This window comes from Sciurus carolinensis, chromosome 3, assembly GCF_902686445.1.
Source record: "Sciurus carolinensis chromosome 3, mSciCar1.2, whole genome shotgun sequence".
Taxonomy (NCBI): domain Eukaryota; kingdom Metazoa; phylum Chordata; class Mammalia; order Rodentia; family Sciuridae; genus Sciurus; species Sciurus carolinensis.
Genome location: NC_062215.1, coordinates 69,388,920 through 69,416,151, shown reverse-complemented (window position 1 = coordinate 69,416,151; position 27,232 = coordinate 69,388,920). Strand labels below are relative to the sequence as shown.

General features: G+C 40.3%; 1 long non-coding RNA gene across 1 annotated transcript; it reads right to left on the bottom strand.

Moving 5' to 3' along the window:
- LOC124980683 (uncharacterized) lies at positions 1-26,733 on the bottom strand. Its single transcript, XR_007107850.1, has 3 exons — positions 26,368-26,733; positions 3,206-3,324; positions 1-2,869 (listed from the first exon to the last, which is right to left on the bottom strand). It is a non-coding gene; the product is annotated as an uncharacterized LOC124980683 (long non-coding RNA).
- Between the last annotated feature and the right edge of the window lie 499 nt (positions 26,734-27,232).

Sequence of the window (27,232 nt, the reverse complement as noted above, 5' to 3'; positions counted from 1 at the left end):
TACAAATACATCAACTGAGCTCAGAATGTTATATGAAATTTTAATTTCCTAATGAGGATCACACAAATTGTGTTTTCAAAGATCAGACATAGAGGAGGGGTCTTATGTGAGTCGCCCCATGCAGTCTCCCGGGCTACAATACCTCAACACCATCTTCTCTGCCCCTTAAATAGCACTGACCACCCCTAGTAGATACGGGGCTCAGCTTTTCACACGTATTGGGTAAGTATTATTTCCCTGTTGTTAGAGATACATAAACTCAACCAAGAGAGTTTAAATAATTTCCACAAGGTCACACAGCCGATAATGGCTATGGTAGAGCTTGAACTCAGAGCTGTCTGGCTCCAAACCATCTGGACCTTCCTTTGTACACTACCCCAGGAATAGAAGTCCCCTGAGGGCCTCACACAGAGACTGCCAGGAAAACCACTGTTCTCTCCACACAGATCATTTTGTTCATTTGATTTTTAATTGTAAAATACACATGACATAAAATTTACCATCTTAACATTTTTAAATGTACACTTAAGTGGTATTAAATACATTTATAATATTACTATTACCACCATCCTTCCCCATCATTCTTTCACCTTGCAAAACTGAAACTTTGTATGCCTTAAGCAATAACTCCTTACTCCCAATCCCCCTCCCAGCCTCTGGTAAGCACCATAGATACTTTCTGTCTCTATTATTTTATTGACTCTAACTTTCTTATGTAAGTGGAATCATACAGTGCTTATCTTTTCATAATTTGACAAAATGTCCTCGAGATTCATACATGTTGTAACATATGTCGGAATTTTCTTTTTCAAATTATGCTTATAATATTCCACTGTATGCATATGCCACATTTTGTTTGTGTATTTATCCATTGTAGCCACTTGGGTTGCCTCCACCTTTTGCCTACTGTGAATAGCAATGCTATAAAATGTGTATGTGGATATATCTTTGTGACTCTACTTTCAATTCTTTGGTTACACATCCTGAGTGTGGAATTGCCATAATCATGCAATGTAAGAGTGTGTGTGTGTGTGTGTGTCCTTTTATTTATTTTAGGATATATGGATATATATCATACGTGCATATATGCTTTACATGTATATTAAAGAACTGTCATACTGTTTTCCATGGTAATTGATTTTACATTCCCACCAACAGTGCACAAGTGATCTAATTCCTCCACATCTTACCAACACTTGCTATTCTGATTTTTTGACAGAAGCCATCCAAATGGGTGTGGGGTGATATCTTATTTTGGTTTTCATTCGTTTCCTAAGTACTTAGTGATCTTGAGCATCTTTTCATGTTTCTTGTCCATTTTGTACATTTTCTTTGGCAAAATTTCTCCTCAAGTCCTTTGCTTATTTTTAATCACATTATTCGGTTGGTCTGTTGCGGTTGTTAAGTGATAGGAGTTCTTTACGTATTCTGGATATTAACCCCATAGCAGACATTATGATTTGCAAATATTTACTCCCATTCTATTAGTTGCCTTTTCTTTCTGTTAATTTTGTCTTTTGATACACTGAAGCTTTTTATTTTGTTGTGGTTCAATTTATCTATTTTTACCTTCATTGTCTGTTCTTGGTGTGGTATCCCAGAAACCACTACCAAATCCAATGACATGAAGTTTTCAATTTTGTTCCTGTTTTCTTCTTAAGGTTTTACAGTTTTAGCTCCTACATTTAGATCCTCAATCTACTTAGCCTGTTTTTATATACAGTATAACCCTCAAGTTCACTCATTTACGTATGGAATCCTTTTCTTTCCCCAGCACCATTTGTTGAAGAGGCCATTCTTTTCTTAATCAGTAGGCTTAGCACCATTGTTAAGAATCATTTGACCATTCATGCAAGAGCTTATTTCTGGGCTCTCTATTCTATCCCATTGATCTTCAGGTCTGCTTTAAAGTTAGTATCATACTGATTGCTATAGCTTTGTAATAAGGTTTAAAATCAGGAATTGTTAGTCCTTGGACTTTGTCCTTTTTAAAAAAGGATTATTTTGTCTGTTCAAGTTCTCTCAAGATTCCCGATGAATTTAAGAATGAAGTCTCCTATTTCTTCTCTACAAAAAAAAAAGTCATTATAATTTTGATGTGATTTCATTGAATCTATAGATCACTTTGGGTAATACTAAAAATATCAAGTCTTCAGGTTCATGAACATGAGGTATCTTTATTTTTTTATCTTCTTTCTTTCAACAATATTTTATACTTTTCAGTATTTTGCCTCCTTTGTAAGTTTTAGTTGTTTTATTCTTTTTTATACTATTGGAAATGGAATTTTGTCTTAACTTCCTATTTAAATTATTCATTGTTGTATAGAAAAGCAACAGATTTTTTTGTGTATCAGTTTCATTTCCTAAAACTTTGCTGAACTCATTTATTAGTTCTTACAGTTCTTCATAGTTTTGGGGCTTTTCAACATATAAATTATGTCATCTGAAAACAGAAAATTTCAAATTTGGAAATTTGGAAAATTTCCAAAAATATTCCAATTTGGGTGTCTTGTATTTCTTTTTCTTCCTTAATTTTTGAACTGTCCCTGTATTGGAAAGAAGTTGTGCAAATAGACATTTCTGTCTTGCTCCTGATTGAAAGGAAGAGCTCTTGGTCTTTTACCGTTGGTCATAACGTTAGCTATGACCTTTTCTTATGTTGCCTTTGCTGTGATGAGGCACCTTCCTTTTATCCACAGGTATCTTTTACTCTGCAGCTTGCAAAAGTGACCTGAAAGTAACTTCAGACAACACTGACGTAGCACCCTCGATGACCCTGGCACCATGCTGTTCCCGGTGACATGCTGCACAGGAACAAAAAGGCATAGTCTTGGGCTTCAAGAGAGTTGCCTTGGTGGAGGAAACAAATCTGCAGAAAGAAAAGTTGTTAACAGTGAAAATACACAAAATAAAGGGGAAGTAGCTGGTAGTCATTCTGAGGGAAATGATTTAGGGTCTGATAAACAGGATGTCTTCCTGGAAGAGGAGGAACTTGAGCTAACCAGCAGAGAGGGTTGGAGAGGGCTTTCTTACAAACGGTGTTGGGAAGCCTGCTTTAGTTCATTCTGGAATTTGCTCACTGGCCACACATCATACAGTCTTTTGGACAATCACATATAAAAGAACTAGTCTCTACCTTGTCTCTCTCCAACCTTCCCCTGCTTCATAGCATGAATCACCACCTAAAATCTTGCTCTCTGCTTACCTGGATGTTGTGGATCACCCCATGGTAGATTGTAAACTCCATGGAAACAGTGACTTCTGTCCTTCTTGTTGATTTGTAAACTCCCAACTTCTAGAACAGGGTATATGTTCAGGAAATATCTGTTGAATGAATAAGTCAATGAATCAATGACTCTGGAGACCATATGTGCTGGAGATCAGTCAGAGGGTATGTGGGGTTGGGGCCAGATCTCCAGTGCTAGAAACAAGGTCTTGAAACACCAATTTTTGGAAATACTTTTGGCAGAAAGTTATATAAAAGAAAGTATCTTCTACTTTCCAAATGAACCAACAAACTAAACTTTTGACTATTTCCTGTGGAAATTGCCCACAATGTTTGACAAATATTGTCTCCAGATGTGAAGGTTATTGGTGATTTTTTTAAAAATCTGCCGGCCATTCTTTCCAATATTTTGGGAAGTCTCTAATTAATTTCTACCACTTTTATAATAGAAAGCATTTTTTAATTACAAAAGGCTAGGAAAGTCAATACAGTAGTAGTGTGTAGGATAGGTAAGAGGGCAGAAACTAAAGATGGAAAACCCAGTTTTACAGAATATTCATCAAAGAAAAAATTTAACCTATATAGAAATACTTATATGCCTTGTCTTCAAAACCCTACCTCTTAAGAGGCATAAGGACAGCAGTGGCTTTGTCAGGTTCGACACTTTTACCGTGAGAAGAAACACATTACAGATGTGTATGTGCTATATCATATATGCGAAATTATGTGCATATACCTGCACAAACATATGTGTATGTGTGGGCTACATAGGATATATATGTATGTGTATGCATGTGGCATATACAGCACACACATATACCCTATTATCTCACATATATGTGTATACATATGTACAATATATGTATACATATATCTGCATACACACACACACACACACACACACACACACACACACACAGTCCTCCATATCCATGGTGTCTTCATCTCCTCGGATTCACCCAAACATGGATCAAAAATATTTGGGAAAAAGTATGCTTGTACTAAGAATGTTTGGACTTCTTCCTTGTCTCTATTCATTAAACAATAGAATACAGCAACTATTTATGTGGCATTCACCTTGTATGAAGTGTGATAAGTGAGCTACAGGTGATTCGAAGTATACAGGGAATGTGGATTATACTCATATTCTACACCATTTTTAAAAAACAAGCATTATTCAAAAGAATTTTCTAAATTACCATTGCAGATACATTTTTAAATTCATTGGTACTGGGAAATTAACCATCAGAGATTGATGTGACAAGTTACTAGGAAAAATGGTTCGATTACTCTGAAGTTTGGTCAGCTCTTCCCATCCTGATCTGGGAAGGCAGTGGACATGACTGATTCATCAACCCCACAGTCTGGAGGTTTCAACATTTCAGACAGGGTCTGCCTTGAAGGCTTATTAGAAATTAAAACAAGCATCTTTAAGACCATAAGAGGTGCTCATGGAGAAATGGGTTGAATGACAGTGTTGGCTCTGGCACCTGGTTTCTGCTGTCCTCCTACTCTAGGAATATATATTTGCAGAGAGCAGCCTGGAATCAATGAAAGAGGAACATCTCCTGGAAGGAACGGGGATGAAAGGGATGCAGAAACTGGAAGAAGTACAAGCAGAGACAGGAAATGAGCAGCACAGACTTGTTCAGGGGCATAGGGAAACTGAGTCCACAGAGGAGAGAGCAGAAGCAGAGGCGGAAAAGTTTGAAGTAGAGAAGGTTGTGGGAGGAAGACACACAAAGGAGAGAATGACAGGAAAAGATCTGATGGGGCCTCCCCAGAGGCCAGACTGAAAGTTAAGTGGAAGAGTGTGTGTGTGTGTGTACCCTGTCTGCTCTCTGTGATCCCCAAGCCAGGTTTCCTAAGGATGCCTAGATCTAATGGCTAAGTGTACCCTGGAACACTGGCCAAATGTCCGGGCTGTTCCTGCTGGTAGCCAGTAGACCATCCCAGTTCACAGCAGCCACAGGCCTGGTCCAGAATGAGAAATGCCAAAGGGCTCCCCCAGTGTGCCTCCCAATGAGTACCCCAGTACTCCCTGCTTGGTCATCCAAAGTTAGAAACATCACTTCTCATTAGCCATCCCCCACCCCTGTGCCAGACCCCAACAGGCCCTCAGAACCAAACCTCTAATCCAAACTGTCAAGGCCACTGAATCCCCTAAAGCTGCAGCAAATCTGGCAATCTCTGGGGGTCAGCCTGAGGGGAAGGAAAGGAATAATGGAGGTGGCTGCATCCTCTTCCCTGAGGCCCCAGCCTCTGGCAACAAACCTTCTCCATGAGAGCCCCTTCTAGGTTCTGAAAACTGCCCCTTCTGCTCACCCTTTGGGCCTGACCAGAAGGGACTCCCTGGTGACAGAGACTGCAGTTGCCAGCCTCAGGACACAGCCTTACTCTTTCACAGACTGTCGGGTTATATTTTCATGAATCGCCCCTTCTTTATAAACTTGAACCAAAGTGCTGGTTTTGAGAGTGACTTCTGCTTCCTGCTGAAACTCCGATGTCTCACAGCAGGAGTTCGTTTGCTAAGAATCATCAGGACGCTTACCCTTGATTGGTAGGACATTCTTCCCAGAGGAGATCAGCTACAGCAAGAACATTTCTTGCTGAGCATTTCTTAAGAGACAGGATCCATCCCTTGACCCTGTTTCTACTCTGTGACAGATTGCACCCACTGTGGTCAGGAGTCCAAGACTCTAACACCTGATCCCACATTTTCTTGTCCCCAGACTAAATGGCCTTTTTGGCATGCCTGAGCTTTGAGAAAATCAATGAGGGTCTCATGAGAACATTCACTTCCTCCTCCTTCCTGGATTGTGCTTTATTGATTAAAAAAACCTTTATGTACTGTCACTGATTTTCTTTCTTTAGGGGAAGGGAGTGTTGGGATTAAATTCAGCAGTGCTATACCACTGAACTACATCCCTGCAGCCACCTTTTTTAAAATTTCCAAACAAGTTCTCGCTAAGTTGCTGAGGCTGGCCTAGAACGTTCAATCCTCCAGCCTCAGCCTTCTGAGTCTCTGGAATTACAGGTGTTCATCATCACTCCTGGTTCCTGTTACTGATTTCCTGAAACTGTTTGTTTGTTTGTTTGTTATGTGTAGGACATCTAATGTTCTCTGGACAGGAACTAACCCTATCAAAAAATGAGAAGCAAAAAAGGTCAAACAGACACATCAAGCCATGAAATAGGATGGAGAGCCCAAAATTAAATTTGTGCATTCAATTTAATTTTCTACAAATGTTCCAAGAACACACAGTGGAGAGAGGACAGTCTTTTAATAAATGGTGTTTATTGGGAAACTGGATCTCCACCTGCAAAGAACGAAGTTTAATCCTTCTCTCACATCATAGACAGGAATCAACTCAGGATGGATCAAAGACCTGAAACTATAAAATTACTACAAGAAAACAGGGGAAAGCTATCCAACATAATCTGGGCAATGATTTCTTAGATTGCACCCCCAAAGCACAGACAATGAAAGCAAAAGTAGACAATTGGAATTGCATCCAAATAAAATGCTTCTGCACAGCCAAGGAAACTACAGAATGAAGAAAAACAATCCACAGACTGGGAGAAAATATTTGCAAATCATACAACAGATAAAGGGCTCATACCCAAAATATGGAATTCAACTAATCAATACAAGGAAATGAATGACCCTATTTTTAAAAAATGGGTAAGGGACCTAAATAGACATTGCCCTAGATATACCAATGACCAACAGACACATGAAAAAAATGTTCAACACCACTAATCATCAGGGAAATGGAAATTAAAACCACAGTGTAATATTACTTCACACCTGTTAGAATGGCTATTATCAAAAAATGAAAGATAAAAGTCTTACGGTAAGGAGTCAGAGAAAAGGGAACCTTGCAACATTGCTGAGGGGAATACGAATGAATACAGTCATTTTGGAAAACAGTATAGTGGTTCCCTAATGGGATCTATTTAAAAAGAAATTTCAATTTTTTTTCTCTCTATCCCCAGTCATTTCTTGCTATCCTGTTTATTAAGCTATTTTCTCCATCCCAACTTCCTGCAGTCAATCGTCTCATGCTGAGAACAGAAGCTGGTTATGCCCCAAAAGCTCTGGCCTGGAGCCAGGAGGGTGGCACCAAAGTCAGAGAACTGGAATTGTAACCAGTCTGGCTATATCTACATATGTATATTTCCTGGTCTTGACTTCCTATAAACTGGAACCCTTCTGTAAGATAGGGGAAGGCAAATTAGCAGTCTTCCCAGTTTAAGTCAAACTGTGATTAAATTCATTTTTCCTTTTTAAATCATTTTCTCTTACTTTTGATTCAAGCAGGTAACTGAATCTTGCTGGTCAGAACCCCAGCAGCCACTAGCCTTGATTCTGGTAATAGTTTCTTAAAAAAAAAAAAAAAAAAAAAAAAAAAAAAAACTAAACGGAATTATCATATTATCCAGCAATCCCATTTTTAGATATTAGCCAAATGAATTGAAATCAATATGCTGAAAACATGTCTACACTCCCATATTCATTGAAGCACCATTCACAATAGCCAAGATGTGGAATCAACCTATGTGTCCACTGGCAGACGAGCAAATATTTTAAAATGTGCTGGACACAATGGAATACTACTCAGTCTTTTAAAATGACAAAATTCCATCACTTGCAAACATGAAAGAATCTAGAAGATATTTCGCTAAGTGAAATAAGCCAGGCACAGAAAGACAAATATCACATGATCTCACCTACATGTGGAATCTAAAATGTCAACCTCAGAGAGCATGTGATGACGGCTACCAGAGGCTGGGGAAGGACGTGGGGGCCAAGTGGGGAAAGGGAAGAGGTAGGTCGAAGGGTACAGTTTCAGTTAGACCAAAAAACTAAGTTCTGATGACCTATTTCACAGCATGGTGGCTAAAGTTAAGAATAATGAATTGAGGGCTGGGATCATAGGTCAGTAGCAGAGCGGTGGCCTAGAATGTGTGAGGCACTGGATTCAATTCTCAGCACCACATATAAATAAATAAAGATCCATCAATAACTAAAAAAAATTTTTTTAAAAGAATAATATATTGAATTTCAAAATTACTATGAGTGAATTTTAAATGTTCTCACCACAAAGATGATTTTTATGTGAGTTGATGGGTTTAATTAGCTCGACTTGCTCACTCCACGACGTATAGCTGCATCAAAACATCACCTTGTGTGATGTATAGATACAATTATCCTTTGTCTATTAACATTTTTAATAAAATTAAATTTTAAAAAAGAAAGATCAGAAAGGGAGTCTTATGATTTGAAATTGAGTCATGAGTAACTGCAGCAGAGAGGAAATGTGCTCACACTGTTAAAGGGGCCTAGAGTTGGAGGCCAGAGAGAAGTGAGCACAGGGTTGAGTTTGGAGGGGGATAAAAATGGCAAGTGTTCCACACAGCTACGTGAGGATGGTGTGATAGGAACATTCAGTACATCCTCCCTTCTGGGAATCCAGGCAGTGTAAAATGGGACTTGGTTTGACCCACAAACATTTTTATTTTTTAACTTGGAACAGAATTTGTAAGAGTATGAAACAGCTTGAATCTGCCCCCCTCCCCACCTGAAATTGGAAATGGCTTCTTCAGGCAGAGTGGAGACCGGGAGGATGCGACCCCTCCCAACCCTTCCTCCAATACATTCCTCCATCTCTAACATCCTTTTTTGGTATTTCTTTTTTTTTTTTCCTTTTAATAATGCATTATTGTTATATATACATAATAATTGGATTCATTCTGACAAAATCATACAAGCATGGAATTTAATTTACTCCATTTCGGTCCCCAGTGTTCCCCCTTTCCCTCGTCCTCCTGCCTCCTTTACTCTGCTGGTCTTCCTTTTCACTGGTCTGGAATTCACAGTGGTATATTTACACATGCACATGGCATAATTTTTTCAAATTCATTCCTCATTTCCTCCCCTTCCCCGCCGCTCCTCCCTCCCTCCGTATCTCCTTCTTCTATCCACTGATCTTCCCTCTATATTTATGATATCCAACACACCCCATCTTTTTCCCTTATTTTGCTCTAGTTGTTTGGTACTCTTAAGTCTAAAGGAAGCCTTCTGTAATGCCTTTTCTTCTCCTCAGTTAAAAAGATAACAAGTTTATCTAAAGCAGAAAATATAAGATGCTGGCCCCAGAAGTCTAAGCTCCTTTTGATACCATAAGGAGGCTCCAGGGACTGTGAAACTTCTTTCTGACAAGGACTGAGAGGAGGCAGAGCTTGTGACACTCTTTTGCTCCTTCCCCTCTTAAAAGCTTTCCTTGGACAGAGCTTTACAGAGATGGAATTTTGAAACAGGAAGTTTCTTTCATCTTCCTTCAAAGTTGACTTTGAATAAACCTATTTTCCTACCCATTTGGCTCCTATTATTTCTGAAGCAGTGAGTATTATGGCCCAGCCCATTTCCTCCCTGGGCAAGATCTTGAGCCACTGGGTAACAAGACTGTCAGCGACTTTGGATAGGGCACATACTTATCAGTTGACCAGTCTTCATTCCTTCTTATTGCCTTCCACCAGATGCATTAGTTGCTTACATGACTTGTCTGACCCTATGCTTATCTGAGCATGTAACTCCCATATCTATACATACTTATATGTTGAGAGCAAAGTTAAAGTCGTTAGCTGGGTGTGTGTGTGTATACACACTATATATATATATATACACACACACACACATATATATATCGTGATTTTATATATATATATATAAAATCACTGGCAAGAATGAGGGACATGCCCCTATGCCCCTTCCCTGCTCAGGTAACCACACAAGACCAGGATGCTATTCATATAGGGTCAAAATTAGAAGATGTAGTATTCCAAGATCACCCCCTTGTAAAAGAAAGGAGATGGTCTGCAAGAGGGACAGTAAGAAAGATTGACAGTAAGACAGACAGTGAGGATTGAAGTTCAGCAAATGGAAGAAAATGAACTGTGAGCTTCATGGAGGGCCAGAGACGTGGTGGGTTTCTGGATTCTGGAGCCGTCCCGGGCCTGATTGCTCCCACAGTGCAGGGCTTGGTGTTCAGGCTGTTGTGGGAGAGCTACCAGCTGCTAGTTTACATGCCAGCCTGGATAGTGCCAGCATCAGAAGCAGGGAGACCCTTCCACAGATACCCTGCTCTGCCAAACCTCCACAGTAGTCTTGAAAAATCCTAGGAGTAATAACTTGAACCCTGCATCAAATATCACCAACAATGAATTTTCCAGCAGTTCACTTGGAACCAGAACTAATCTGATTCCAACATATGAAGAAACATGACATTGCACATAGTGCAGGAGAGTAAACGTATACCAGTTCCATGGTGCTTAATAAACGCATGTGACATATGAATTTCCAGAAGGGTAAATAGTCCCATGGGGAGGTCCAACCAGTCCACAAGTCCTCATGTGCCCATCCCTTCTGACAAGTCTGCAGTGCTGCTGGTAGAGTGGTCCAGCCTCCCTGGCTCTGCAGCACATCGAGGCCTTACTCCCGTCGGTATAAGCCAGGGATAGGAGGTGAACCAACAGGCCAGGAACTATTGCACTGGCTGAGAGTAGTGCTCGGGGCTATAGGCAGAGGATTCCCTCATACGCAGTGGAGGGATTTTTAATATATAGCAAACCTGTGTAGAGCTTGTTTCCCTCCTGCCAAGGGTAAGTCCTACTTCAATGTGGGAAGTGGTGAGCATAAAGGAAAACAGGTAACAGGAGGCTGTAGCACAAGTTTTGCAGAGCAAGCCTGAAAGGAGCATACATCCCTTCCTCTTTCACTAATCACCATGTTAGAATAAGCTGTCATTGGAGCCTTAGAGTTAAGTTGCAGCCAAAGGTAATGTAGAGACAGGGACCGTGTGCACTGAGAGTGAGAGGGTTGTAAGGGACAGATTCCTGTAGGTACCACAACAAGGTGAGAGGACAACAATAGTGTGACCAGATATAATGCTTCTACCATGAGAAGGACCACTGTGAGGAGCGGCCTCAATGGCAGGGGACATCCTTATGCAGCAGGTGCCCAACAGGACTTCTCCACACCCACAGCACCTGTCCAGCAGGAAGCCCAGCTCCCACCCACAGCAGCTGATCATGTCAGAGCCACATCTCAGGCAGGGCTACACCTGAAGAGTGAACTGGCACTCCAACTTCTCTCAGAAGGAACTGGAAAGCAGGGTGAATAAACCTTGTACACTGTGTTTGGCTTGGTCACCTAGCAAGGGTGAGACAAATCCTGACCTGAATTATGGAACTGCCACCTAGTTTCTGTGGGATCTGAGTCAGTTGTCTGGTCTTTGGTACCCTGGCTTCCTCATTTGCAAAATATGTCCACCATTGCCCTCTATAACAGGTGACCCTAATGAAGTTCACTGCTGGACATGGAAGGTGTAGGCAACATTCCTCAAGCTTATCTGACAGCAGTCGCTGACACCATGGTCTAAGAAAGCCAAACAGAGAAACTGAGGTCATGGTAAAGACTCGCCATGGAATGAAGGTCTTTGCAGCTGCTGAGGCTGAGTTTGAGCTGAGGGGAGGCCTCGTTCTGACATGCATCACAGAAAGCTGTGATGTGAGCTCCCCGCGCTGCCTTGCCTCATGCTGTGTGCTGGAGCTTGCCATGCCCCCAGGCCTTTGTCTCAGACCTGTTGCTGGCAAATTTGCTTAGGCATGCTTGGTTTGTTTACACTACCTGGACCCTCCACATACAGTTCACCTATAGGCTGACTCTGTTATACTTTAACAAGCATGTTAACCTGATTGGATGGTGTGTCTATATATGTCCTGTGCAACCCTAAATAAAATTAGATCCATGCCTTCAGAGCTCCATCTCCGATACCTGAGTAAGGGTGTTGGGTAAGGCTACGTAGGGTAGGCATCGTTCGTCCTCACCCTCAGCAAACCCGTCTCTGAACATCTACAGGAAGGAACTCAGCCAAGGGCCCTGTCCTTTCTTGGGCATCCCTGCAGACCCTTGCCCATTCAGTCCATTAACAACCCTGAGAAATCCTTGATGGTTGAGAGCAAAGTTAAAGTCCTCAGCTGGGCACTGATCTATCTGGGCTTTTCCGCACAACGTCTTGAGCACCAAGGGTGCGGAGTTCTGACTGTGCCCTTCCTCACTGACCTCTGTACATATTAATGGGTTAACAAGTGATTTTTAATATATGTATATTATGTATACTTTGTATACTATGTATAAGTAGCATACTATGTATAGTGTACTACTAAAACCAGGAAAACATATCTATCTCCCCAAACACCATTTCTCTATGGTGAAAACATTTAAAATCACTTCTTCTTGTCATTTTTATTTGTTCTAATTAGTTATGCATAACAGTAGAATGCATTTTGACACGTTGTACACAAATGGAGCATAGCTACTCATTCCTCTGGCTGTACATCCGCAGAGACACACCAGCAGTGCAATCATACATGCATACAGGTAAAATACCTGTCTCATTCTACCATCCTTCCCATCCCATTGCCCCAGCCCTCCCCACCCTCCCCTCTGCAAAATCCAAAGTTCCTTCATTTTTCCCTACCCATACCCCACTATGGATCAGTATCCGCTTATCAGAGAAAACATTCAGCCTTTGTTTTTTTGGGGATTGGCTTATTTCACTTAGCATGATATTCGCTACCTCCATCCATTACCTGCAAATGACATAATTTCATTCTTCTTTAAGGCTGAGTAATATGCAATTGTGTGTGTGTATGTGTGTGTGTGTGTGTGTGTGACATTTTCTTTTTCCATTCATCTGTTGAAGGGCACCTATGTTGGTTCCATAACTTGGCTATTGTAAATCTAGCTGCTATGAACACTGATGTGACTGCATCACTGTAGTATGCTAGTTTTAAGTCCTTTGGGTATAAACCAAGGAGTGGGATAGCTGGGTCAAATGGTGGTTCCGTTCAAAGTTTTCTGAGGAATCTCCAACTGGTTTTTATGGTGGTTGCACCAATCTGCAGTCCCACCAGCAATGTATGAGTGTACCTTTTCCCCACATCCTCACCAACACTTATTATTCCTTTTATTCTTTTTTTTATTTAGCTTTTAATTTTTTACAGACTGCATTTTGATTCATTGCACACAAATTGGGTACATCATTTCATTTCTATGGTTGTACACAATGTAGATTCATACCGTTTATGTAATCATACATGTACATAGGGTAATGATGTCTCATTCCACGATTTTTCATATCCCCCTCTCTCTCATTTCCTTTCACATATTCTAAAGTTCCCTCATTCTTCTCTCATTCCCACCCTCCACCCCCATTATATATCATTCTCCACTTATCAGGGAAAACATTTGGCCTTTGGTTTTCTGGGCTTGGCTTATTTCATTTAGCATGATATTTTCCAATTCCATTCATTTATTTGCAAATGCCATAATAATATTCTTCTTTATGGCTGAATAGTATTCCATTGTGTATATATATATATATATATATATATATATATATATATATATACACCAGAGTTTCTTTATCCATTCATCTGTTGAAGGGCATCTAGGTTGGTTCCACAATCTAGCTATTGTGAACTGAGCTGCTGTAAACATTGATGTGGCTGTGTTACTGTAGTTTGCTGATTTCAGGTTCTTCGGGTATAAACTGAGGAGTGGGATAACAGAGTCAAAAGGTGAGTCCATTCCAAGTTTTCTGAGGATTCTCCACACTGCTTTCCAGAGTGGCTGCACCAATTTGCAACTCCACCAGCAATGTAAAAGTGTGCCTTTTTCCCCACATCCACGCCAACATCTACTATTGTTTGTGTTCTTGATAATAGCCATTCTAATTGGAGTAAGACGGAATCTTAGAGTTGTTTTAATTTGCATTTCTCTAATTACTAGAGATGTTGAACACTTTTTTATATATTTATTAATTGCCTGTGTGTCTACTTCTGCAAAGTGTCTGTCCAGTTCCCTGGCCCATATATTGGATTTTCTCCCACACTGTAGGCTCTCTCTTCACATTCTTGATTGTATCCTTTGCTGAAAAAAAGCTTTTTAGTTTGAGTCCATCCCATTTATTGATTCTTGCTTTGATTTCTTGCTTTTATTCTTGAAAATTGCCATTCCGACTGGAGTAAGATGAAATCTTGGAGTAGTTTTGTTGGGCATTTCTTTAATTGCTAGCGATGTTGAACATTTTAAAATTTTTTTGACCATTCATATTTCTTCTGTGAAGTGTCTGCTCAGTTCCTTAGCCCATTTATTGATTGAGTTATTTGTTTTTTTTTTTTTTTGGTGTTAAGTTTTTTAAGTTCTTTATATATCCTGGAGATTAGTGCTCTATCTGAGGTGCATGTGCAGTAAAGATTTTCTCCCATTCTATAAGCTCTCTCTTCATGTTATTGATTGTTTCCTTTGCTGAGAAGAAGCTTTTTAGCTTGAATCCATCCCCTGTATTGATTCTTGATTTTACTTCTCACACTTTAGGAGTCTTGTTAAGGAAGTCAGGCCCTAAACCAACATGATGAAGATTTGGGTCTATTTTTTCTTCTTTTAGGCATAGGAGCTCTGTTCTAGTGCCTAAGTCTTTGATCTACTTTGAGTTGTTTTGGGGGCAGGGTGAGAGAGAGAGTTTTAATTTCATTTTGTTACATATGGATTGAGGAGAATCCTGGGGTGTACCAGGCATGGATCCAAGGTATGGACTGGGCTTGAGCACAGAACACAGGACTCTCTCTTCATGTCACATGAGAACACTCTGTGATGACCCAATGCCTCTTGGGCCTCCCTGGTCCCCAGTAGAAGTCTGCTCTTCCCTGTAGTACGGTAGCATAAACATGTAACCTGAACAGTGGCCTGGCTATCTCATTAAAATGATTGGTTCTCACGCCATATATAAACTATTGCACTTCCTGAATAAATTGAGTCTGCATCACAGAACTTGGCTCCCAGTGTCTGGGCAAAGGGGCACCGTCGCACTCACTCCCTTCCCGAGAGGCCAACCCACATCTGACAACAATGGATTTCCACTTTTCCCAGCACCCATTGTTGAAGAGGCTATATTTTCTCCAATGTATATTTTCTGTGTTTTTGTCTATTATGAGAGAGCCGTATTTGTGTGGGTTTGTCTCTGTGTCTTCTGTTTTGTACCATTGGTCCACCTGTCTATTTTAGTACCAATACCATGCCTTTTTTGTTACTATTTCTCTGTAGTATAGTTTAAAGTCTGGTATTGTGATATCTCCTGCTTTACTCTTCTTGCTAAGGATTTCTTTGGCTATTCTGGGTGTCTTATTTTTCCAAATGAATTTCATGATTGCTGATTGCCTTTTCTAGTTCTTTAAACTCCATAAAATATATAGTACATTATTGTTATCAATAGTCACAATACTGTGCAACAGCATACCAGAACTCCTTGCTGGTATCTAACTGTAACTTAGTACCCATGGATCAACCCATGCCACCCACCTGTGTGACATCGTACTTACTCTTATCCTTGGATATGTGTCTTAGAGCATTTTTCAAGGAGGAAGGTTGTGCTTATTATTCACTAAAGCTACATCAGGGGAGTCAACCCAATGTGATAAGCAGCTTCACCCTTAAGCAGCAGGTGAGGTTGGCAGAGGACCCAGAAGCAGACCAGCTGCAGGGGCACATGTGGTTTGTTTTGTAGCCATTGTTATTGAATTTAGTGCTATTTGAGGTGATTCACAGGCAGTCACTGCTGGAGGCCAGTAGTGATGGAAAGGAAGGGTCACTGCAGATCTTGGGTAACTAGCAGCTCCATTTCTCCTTAAAGGCACACAAACAACTGCAGACTAGGGGAGAAAGGGAAGCTAAATGGGCCAGGCTTACTTTGAGTCAAAGACACTAGACCAAGAGGGACAATGAGGGAGCTGCAGAAAACCCATTTCCCATGGAAAGTCTGCTTCCATTTGTTTCCTGTGTCTGGACCAACCATGTAGTCTGGTACAGTTCAGCCTGAAGTGTTTACTCTCTGCCTCCACAGGGGAAAAAAAAAAATCGCAGGGCAAAGGGTGTGGCTCAGTGGTAGAGCACTTGCTCAGCATGTGTGAGGCCATGGATTCCATCTCCAGCATCAAAACAAATAAACAAACTTTGATCTCTGAGATAGGAAGGTCTCTTCCCTCAACCACCAGGACTTGTGGCCAGCAGGCACCTACCAAATTCGGACCCTTTTCCCCCTCACTCTACACAAACCTTCCTTCATGCTCTGCCATGCGTTATTGTCAGGCCTGCGTTTTGTGGGAACAGCTTTTTAAATTTTAAGTCTTCATTGCATGACCTGTGATCAGGTGTATGATCTGTGCTGTGAATGTTTGTGGTTCTTTGTAAGCAGCAGTCAAAGCTGTCTCTGAATAAGTCAGCATCTTAATTCAACTCTTCCTCATCTAAGCTACACATTAATAAGAAAATGAGAGAGTTCTTTTGGAAATTATAGCCTGGGGGAGAAATCAATTATTTACAACTCATATTCAGTTAAGAAATCAGACTTAATGCTTAGAGAGATTTCTTTCCAGGACGAAGGCTAATGCATTGAGGCCACATTTTGCAGCAATGACATTTGCATTAGGGCCCAGCACTCCCAGCAGCCTCTCACTCACCATCCAATGTGCCTGGTGCCTCCACCAACACCCCACCCTACCTGCCTGCTAATGAGGTAGCTCGCCTTTGTGATTTACCTACCTCTAATTTAAGTTCAGTGATTTTCTGTGAATTTTTTTTCTGGTCTCTCTGATCTTTTCCTCTATACCATGTCAGGATCATTTTGTCCCCAGTTGGGCACTGAGACAGAGTGTATAATTGGTGCCCCGTGTGGGAGGGGCAAATCCCTACCACACTGGTATATGGTCATCCATGAGACTCTCAGCAAATACAGAGGAAGTACAAGTTATCTGTTGCACATTCAGCTAACACTTAAAAAACAATTAAAACTTACCAGCTTGCTCTTCCCTATCACAAGACAGGCATGTCCCCTGCAGTGGCTGCTCCATGAGGCAAGTTACTGACTGAGGAGATGGAAGCAGAGCCAGGGCTGAGAGGTGGCCACCAAACTCAGCATTATGCAGGCCAGAATATGTCACCTCCGAAATGTGCCTTTTTTGCATAAGGATCATTGCCTGAAGGCAAATAAGAAGCAAATACAGGAAAGTACTCTACCCTCGATCTGTTTACATAAAGTAGGACATCAATGACTTATTTATTTATTTGTTTGTTTATTTATTTATTTACTTATTTTCGATTTTTAATATTTGAGATGGCATCTTGCTAAGGTGCCCAGGTTGGCCTCAAACTAGCAAGCCTCCTACCTAAGCACCAATGTGTATGACAAGGCAGAAATAAGAATTCCGGCAAAGCACTGAGATTGTGGGATTGTTTATTATACAGTAAATTTGACTGATAGACTCTTTTTTTTTTGATACAGGAAATTGAACTCAGGGGCATTTTAGCACTGAACTGGGTCTTAAAAAATTGCTGAGATGGACTCAAACTTGCCATCCTCCTGCTTTAGCCTTTCAAGTTACTGGGATGACAGGCATGCACCATGATGCCCAGTTAATTACCAGAGTTTTCAAGGGTTCTTCTTCCTTGAAACAACCCTAACCCTTTGCTGACTCCAACTTATAAACCAATATTTCCTAAATGTAGGCCTATATTCTAGAACTGTCTTTTGTCCACCAGAGTTCTTTCTAGCAAGTCATAGAGATACCACAGTTTCAACATATCAAAAATTAGGTTCACTGTCTTCTTAAAACACTGCTTTCTCTTCCTTGCATTCCTGTGGCAGTTTGCACCATGTCTGTGAAAGAACACTAGGACTACACTTCCCAGTCCTTGCCCCTGTGTGGTTCCAGGTACCCCTGGCCATAGAATGCAACTTGCATAAGATTTGGAAGGTAGAGGGAAGCGGGAACAGATATTTTATGCTCTGAAGGTTGGTGCAGGGCACAGGCATGTGCTGATGCACGGTGGCCCATCCTGTGGACCTGGGCAGCACTCAGGCCTTCAGTGTCTCTTCCTGGACATACACAGGTACCTCCATAGAGGAGAGTACAGGGAAGGTCGAACTTTCTCTCTGAGAGTTGGATACTTGAGTCTGCCGAAATAAACTGACAATAGACAGATTAACAAGAGAAAAGGCATGCAAATTTTAAGCATGCCAATGTTCACCAGAGCAATATGGAAATATGAAACTCAAAGCAGGGTCAGAGGTTGAGGCTTGAATACCCTCTCCATAGAGGAGAGGAAAGTGGTAGAATAAATGACTTTTAGGGAAGATGAATGAACCCAGAGAACAGAAAATGCCCTAGAACAGACTTCCTCTGTGCTCTAGGTCTGGGGTTTCCTTTTCAGTCTCTTCCTCTGTGATATGAGTTTAATCTTACCTGGGTAATGAAATTTCAGCAAGAGGCAGTTGTGATCCTCTTTGACAGATCTGTTCTCAAGTAGATAAGGGAACATCAGGGAAGCCCTTCCCTGCATTTGCTGTTCCCCAGGTACTCTCCATTCAGAGTCCAAAGTGGTCTATTTTGGGTAGTCATTTTCTGAAGCCCAACAAGGGCACTAACTAACAAGGCCCAGTACAAGTCAGATTTTGGGGTCTTGCCAGGTTCATGCAGGGGGCCCTGGCTTTTAAGCTGGGCACCTGCCCTATTGGTTTAGACAGATCGGCAGACATTGGGAAATCTGACTGAGGCTTGGGAATGTCCGCTGCTCAAAGGGGCAGAGAGGGCCGCAGGCGAGCACAGAGCACTTAATGACAAGTCAACCTAGTGGGAAAACACTCTCAGTGGAGGGAACAGGTCAAATGATGAGCAGTACAGGTATTTGCCACTTGGGCTTCAGAGCAGACACTATGATGATCTGGTAGTGGCAGCCCTAACTCCCAGGGGGTGACATTCTCAAGGACACTAGGTGACCTTGGACCCTTTGGTTCTTCCCAGTGTGTCATGAGAGAAGTGAGCCAAATGATGGCTCTCTGGGGTCCTTTTAAGCTCTGACATAAAAACTGTGATTTTATGTTTGGCAGTTCCTTCCACCAGCTGTTTTTGCATTTTCTAAAAGAAAATCAATTTGCTTGTGCTTCTTTCCTTCTGCTGTGTTTTTTCCCACCATAACCCCTCTCATGAATTATGCAAACTGCATTTGCCACCCAAGGTGAGGTGAATTAAAAATGCTAAGTGAGACTTTAAATGGAGTGTCTACCACCACTTCATCTTGGTTAACTCTGGTGAGCGACTGTCATCCTCACCACAGAGCTTCCTGCCCGGATCTCAGACACACGCTGTTGTTAACAGTGATTAACAGGCATGGTACAGACCATGCATAAAGGTGCATGATGAATACTAAAATCACTGCATGGTGGAATAATGCTGAAATCCTGTGTCGACATTGCCTCCCCCACAACCATAAAAATTTTTCATTAGCATAACTTTAAATTTTCAGCACCCACTTCATCTACTAATGAATTTAGTGAAGAGTATCCCCAGGCAGTTCAGTCAAAAAAACCTCTTTATTTTGTGGAAAAGATGTTTGGAATTATAGAAGAAAAATCTCAGCTATAAAAAAGAAGCAGCAATAAAACAATATCATTTCCTTTTAATTCAATCAAAATGGCATCCCAAAAACAAAAAACAACAACAAAAAAAAAACAGCTGACTTTCATCCAGATCTTGTTCTGGAAATAGACTCTTCCCTGGTTTCTGTGAGGACAGCCTCCTGGAACTATCTCCCCATGTCTCTAGACTCCCAAGCTGCTCCTTGGCCACCTCTGAGTGTCAGTTGCTCAATGCCACTCTTACCTCTTACCCCTATTTCTTTTCTCTCTGTCTAGCCACAGATGTCATCTACATGACAAAGCATCATCCATTTTTGTGCCCAGTGCTGACCTTACCTGTAGCTTCCAGATCAGTTAACCAGCCATCCTCCCCTACTTTGGTTCCTCCTCTTGGGTATCACAAAACTACAGGAAAATTACCTTGTCCAGCTGAACCTACCATTTGACCTTCACCAGCTAGGACTTTCTCTGGTGTCTCTATCTCAGTGGAATCTCCATCAGTCAGTTACACAAATCTGAACTTGAAATTATCTATAAATTGCCCCTCCTTTCTTATCCCATGGCCAGTACATCACCAAATCAATAAATATTGACTTCTAAACCATGTGTGTTTATGGGTACCCATAAAATTTTGTTCCATATAAGTAGTGAACATATATCATTTTCACAAAATCTCAAAAGTTGATCATATAGAGAGTCACAAAGAAAATGTCAAATTATCCCCTAAAGTAGAAATCATAAGGGCTACAATTATTCTCTGTGATGCAGTAAAAGTCAATAATAAAATAAATAAATAAAATAATAAGCAAAAAAAATCAATTAACTCTAAAAACTAAAAAAAAATAAAATAAAATAGAATAAAACTTATCAATAACTCTTAGGATAAAAAGAAATAAAAACTGAAATTTAAAGCTACTTAGAGGAATAAGTGATGATGTTGCATAGCCAAAAATACAGGTATAGGCAAAGAGTCTTCCAAAGGAATATTCATAACTATGAAAGTATCATTAGAGGCGAGAAAGACTAGAAATAAATAGCAAACTTTTCATGGAAGAATGTAGACAAAAGTGATAACAAAAATATTAACAAAATAAAGCCAAGTCAAGCATAACAAAAACGTATGAGCCCATCCCTGATCTAAAACTAAAGAAAAGAGCACACAAAACAACCAACCAGGGCTGGGGTTGTGGCTCAGTGGTAGAGCACTTGCCTAGCATGTGTGAGGCACTGGGTTCAATTCTCAGCACCACTTATAATAAATGAATAAAATAAAAGTCCATCAACATTAAAAAAAAACCACTCTTAGAAATGTAAATTTAAGTCAGAAATAAAATATGCACAATCATATCCAGCAGTTACCAAGAAAGTTTTATACTGAAATGTGGAAATAATCCAGTTTATATATTGTCTCTCTCTCTCTCTTTTGTTGAGTCCCATGCCCCCAACACAGAGTGTGGGCATTTGCCACATGATCCATCTATCAGACTTAAATCTGGAAACAAGCAATGTGAGCGGGTCACCTGGTCCATGAACACTGAGCTCCACAAGCTCCAGAGTCCTACCTCTTGGTAGTGGGTGCCCAACAAAGTTGTGAGGAATGAACAAATACTAATACTAAAGTCACCTGGTAAACGAGATGGTCATGTTTCATATCTGCAGTTTTTATCATTAAAAAGAATTCATGTTTTCTCATTTAATGTGAGGTAAGGATTATTAACGTTCTTTTGGATAAGGAAATTGAACCTTAAAGCAATTCACAGCTTACCCAGGGCCACTGAGCTTCTGAGTGTGGGGCCAGCACAAATCCACATCTTCCTGGAAAATTCAGCACTGTTTTTCAGAGACTTTCCCAGAGAGCAAAAGCACCCAGAACTAATCCTTCAGAAATTTACCTTTTCATATACATGTTAAGAAATGCTATTTGGGAGAGCCCAAGGTGTGGAGAAATCCTATTAAAAAGGAAACAATTTCTTAGAGTTAATACAACACAAGCTGAGTTTCTTTTTCTGCAATATGTACTAATATCAAACAATATAATGTGGAAATCACTCCTTTACTAAAAGTAGAAGGAAAGAAAACTTCAGACCAATATTCCTCATGAATATAAAGGCAAAAATTCTTAATAAAATACTGGCAAATTACATAAAAAACATATTTAAAAGACAGTGCACCATGATCAAGTAGAGTTCATTCCAGGGATGCAAGGTTGGTTCAACACGAGGAAATCAATAAATGTAATTCATCACATCAACAAATTTAAAGACAAGAACCACATGATTATCTCAAGAGTTGCAGGAAAAGCATATGACAAAATACAGTATCCATTCATGTTAAAAACACCAGAAAAACTAGGGATAATAGAAAGAAACCTCAACATTGTTAAAGCTGTATGTGCTGAAGCCAACACCATTCTAAATGGAGAAAAATTGAAAGCATGCCCTTTAAAAGTTAGAACAAGACATGGATGCCCTTTTTCACCACTTCCATTCAACACAGTCCTTAAAACCCTAGCCAGAGCAATTAGACAAAAGAAAGAAATTCAAGGGATATGAGTAGGAAAAGAAGACCTCAAACTATCCTTATCTGCCAACAACTTAATTCTATATTTAGAAGACAGACTCAAAAAGTCCACCAAAAAGCTTCTAGAACTCATAAATGAATTCAGCAAAGTAGCAGGATATAAAATTAACATCCATACATTAATTGTGTTCTAGCACACCAATGACGAATCAGCTGAAAGAGAAATCAGGAAAGCTGTTCCATTCACAATCAGCTCAAAAAAAAAAAAATCTTGGGAATCAATCTAAAAAAGAGGAGAAAGATCTTGACAATGAAACTACAGAACACTACAGAAAGAAATTGAAGAAGACCTTAGAAGAATGGAAAGATCTCCCATGCTTTTGAATAGGCAGAATTAATTTGTCAAAATGGTCATACTACCAAAAGTGTTATACAAATTTAATGCAATTCCTATTAAAATTTTAATGATGTTCTTCATAGAAATAGAAAATGCAGTCATGAAATTCACTTGGGAAAAATAGGAAGCCCAGAATAACCAAAGCAAATACTCAGCAAGAAAAGTGAAGCAGGAAGCATTACAATACCAGACCTTAAATTATACTACAGAGCTATAGTAACAAAAGCGGCATAGTATTGGCACAAAAGTAGAATTGAAGACCAATGGAACAGAAGATATCGAGACATACCCACATAAATACAGTTATCTCGGGGTTGGGGAGATAGCTCAGTCGGTAGAGTGCTTGCCTTGCAAGCACAAGGCCCTGGGTTCAAGCCCCAGCACCGTGAAAAAAAATTTAAAAATACAGTTATCTCATACTAGAAAAAGGCTCCATAAACATACATTGGAGAAAAGATAGCCTCTTCAACAAATGGTGATGGGAAAACCGAAAATCCTCTGTAGTAGATTGAAATTGAACCTCTATATCTCACTCTGCACAAAACTCAGCTCAAAATGGATCAATAACTGTGGCATTAAACCAGACTCTGCATCTACTAGAAGAAAAAGTAGGCCCAACTCTCCATCATATTGACTCAGGAACAGACTTCCTGAGCACAAGAAGTAAAATCAAGAATCAATAAATGGTCAGGCATGGTGGCACACGCCTGTAAACCTAGCAGCTCGGGAGGTTAAGGCAGGAAGATCCCAAGTTCAAAGTCAGCCTCAGCAAAAGCAAGGTGCTAAGCAGCTCAGTGAGACCCTGTCTCTAAATAAAATACAAAATAGGGATGGGGATGTGGCTCAGTGGTTGAGTGCCCCTGAGTTCAATCCCCAGTACCAAAAAAAAGTAAAAAGGAAGAGAGAGAAAGAAAGAGAGAAAGAAAGAAAGAAAGAAAGAGAGAGAGAAACAGAGAAAGAGAGAAAGAGAGAAAGAAAGAAAAAGAAAGAGAAAGAAAGAGAAAGAAAGAAAGAAAGAAAGAAAGAGAGAAAGAAAGAAAGAAAGAAAGAAAGAAAGAAAGAAAGAAAGAAGAGAAAAAAAGAAAGAGAAAAGGAAGGAAGGAAGGAAGAGTGAGTCAAGAAATGGGATGGCATCAAACTAAAAAGCTTCTTCACAGCAAAGGAAACAATCAAGAACATGAACAGAGAGCCTACAGAATGAGAGAAAATCTTTACCACACGCACCTCAGATAGAGCATAAATCTCCAGGATATATAAAGAACTCCAAAAACTTTACAACGAAAAAACAAATAGGGCTGGGGATACAGCTCAGTTGGTAGAGTGCTCACCTCACAAGCACAAGGCCCTGGGTTCAATCCCCAGCACCACAAAAACAAAGCAAAACAAAAAAACAAATAACCCAATCAATAAATGGGCAAAGGAACTGAACGATCACTTCACAGAAGAAATATGAATGGAAAAACAATTGAAAAAATGTTCAACATCTCTAGCAATTAGAGAAATTCAAATTAAAACTACACTGAGATTCCATCTCACTCCAGTCAGAATGGCAATTATCAAGAAGACATTTAACAATAAATGTTGGCGAAGATGTGAGGATAAATGTTCATTCATATGTTGCTGGTGGGATTGCAAATTGGTGCAACCACTCTGGAAAGCAGTATGGTGATTCTTTAGCAGATTTGGAACAGAACCACCATTTGACCCACTCTTTGGTTATACCCAAAAGACTTAAAATCAGCATACTACAGTGATTCAGCCACTTCGATGTTTACAGAAGCTAGATTCACAATAGTCAAGCTATGGAACCAACCTAGGTGCCCTTCAACAGATGAAGAGATAAAGCAAATATGATATATTTACACAATGGAATATCACTGGGCTATAAAGAAGAATGAAATTATGGCATTTGTTAGTTAATGAATGGAACTGGAGACTATATGCTACCCCCCTAAAAACCAAGGGTCAAATGTTCTCTCTGAAATGTCGATACTAACACCTAACAAGGGAAGATAAAGAAGGAATGTGTAGAAGTTCATTGGATTAGACAAAGGGGAATGAAGGGAAGGGACAGGGATGGGAACAGGAAAGACATTAAATGAATTGGACATAACTTTCCTATATTCACATATTAATACACGACCAGTGTAACTCTACAACATGTTCAACCACAAGAATAGGATCAAAATTGTAATGGTCTGCATCCCATGTATGTACAATATGTCAAAATGCACCCTACTCTTATGTATATCTAAAAACAAAATAAAAATAATAAAAATTAATAAATAAATAAAATGGAAAGTAGTTCCATTGAGATAATTGATGACTAATGGCTAATGGCATAATTTGTTCTCCCTGGGGATTTAGCATTTCAACCACCAATAAAAATAGAAATCTTGCAATGGACAGAAATATAATTAAACAGTTGAACAGAAAGAAGTCTTTTTTTTTTTTTTTTTTTTTTTGGTCAATGCTTCTGAAAATGTTCTCCCACAAAAAGTCTTGACAGTCAGTTCTGGGCAGTAGGAAGAGAAATGGGGTATGAGGGATTATGCAGGAGAAAAACCTGTGGAAGCCTATGAGAACCCAGGCAGGGCTCAGACTCAGGACAGACTGGGGTTGGTCAGCTTGTCTCTCACATCTGATCACCAAGTCTCAACGTGTGGAGTCTTGAATTCCTCATATGTAAAGTGAGGAATGATTCTCCAGTCCTTTCTGGTACCCAGGAATATGGTGCTTAATTAAATATTCATTATCTTTCTATGAAAGAAACAGTACTTTTTCCTAAGGAGATTCAGCCTAAGAAAGAGAGTGGCCCCATGTAACATATTCTGACAAATAACACAATAGAGCCTGTGAGAACCAGACAGAATATCAGGTATGACCAGAGGTTGTGCCTTGGACAGGTGTTATCAAGTTCTGCCCAGGTGCAGCTCTTGATTGGATACCTAGATATGGACCCAATGATATCAGTGGACAAACTGAAGGCACTCCTTTCATATTGGAAAAAATGAAAAGATAAGAGAAAGCTAAAGGAAACCCTGGTCCTGACCCCAGGGGTACACTCATGATGTGTATTGCCTTTGTTTGTTTTTTTGTTTGCTTTTTTGGAGTGCTCCTCCTTCACAGTACAACCCAGTGGCCATTTCACTGGGCTATGGGTTGTGTACTGTTCTGTGTGCAGAATATATCAATATCTTTTCATCCCCACCTTCTCTGAGCTAATCATTGTTTGACCTGAAATAGGTTTATCTCTTAGAACATTTTTCTTTGCTTCTTAAACATGTCTCTCTAAAGAAATAATGCACACATGAGCGTTGGAAACTGCATTCTGCTCCCAATAGACTAAAAGATAAGTTCACTGCCAATTCCCTTTTTCTGATGGCAAATCAAAATGTTGAACAGTGTTAGAAAATGAGCTTTCTAGAATGAAAAACATTCTGCACTTGAGCAACTTCTCCAAACCTCTGTTTCCTTCTTTGTAAAGGTGGATCCAGACTGCCTATCCTTCCTACTCTGTAAGAAAATACAAGAACACATGCAATCACTCTCTGATGTATAAGCCACTGCATTAGGAAAATATGTTTTTTATTAAGATCTGAATAAATAAGGAGACTGCATTGATGGTACATCATACTACTTTCAGTAGCATTAAATTAATCAGTCATCAATAATTAAATACCTACCACTGTGCAAGGCCAGGAGAAGAAGCAGGTTTCGGAAGTGAAGAAAGATTACAAGTTTGGTGTTGATGGAAATCTCAGGCAGAGCACAGCTGTGCGTATCTGGACTGCAGGAGACAGAAACTAAAGAACAGGTGGAAACAGGGAGGGTCATCCAAGGCCCAGTTCCTGGTCCCCTGTGTGTGCATCTTCAGCATCATATCCGTCATATCAATTGAGAAAGTCCTTCTTCTTCCCATGCAGAGGTTATCTGTCCACTGGTGTGGTGGGGAGGGGGCTCAGATCTCAGTCATTCTCTTGTCTTGGTGAAATTGTCCCCTGAGGCAGCTCTTTCATCTGGTTCTTTAATATCTCCTCCTCTACTAGATCATCCCCATCAGCAAACAGCATGCTCTGGAATTTCCCATAAAAATAAAAAACAAGTTCTTCCAGATACACATGCTCCTCGAGTTAGATGAGGTTACATCCCAATAAGCCCATCCCAAGTTGAAAATCTTAAGTGGGTAAAGCATTTAACATGCCTCACCTGCTGAGTGTGCTAGCTTTAGCAACACAATACACTGTATTTTCCATGGAGGCAAATATTCCCTTCCCTTCCCCTTAAATCTTGCTTCTTTTGGCTGCTATGAGGTACTTTCTTTCTCCCCATGTCCTTGACCCTTAATAGTACAACCACAAAAACTCCCTGTTCTTCCCACATTGTCCTCCCTTCAGTTTTCCAAACATCCCTCTGCTCACAACACAACTCCTCGCCTCCCTCGGAGGCCCTCCCTGGCCACTCAGCCTTGGGCCATTCCTGCTCCATTTCTGTGCTCTGTCACATCACCTGTTTACTTCCATCATGACACCATATGCAGTCATCCCGTTC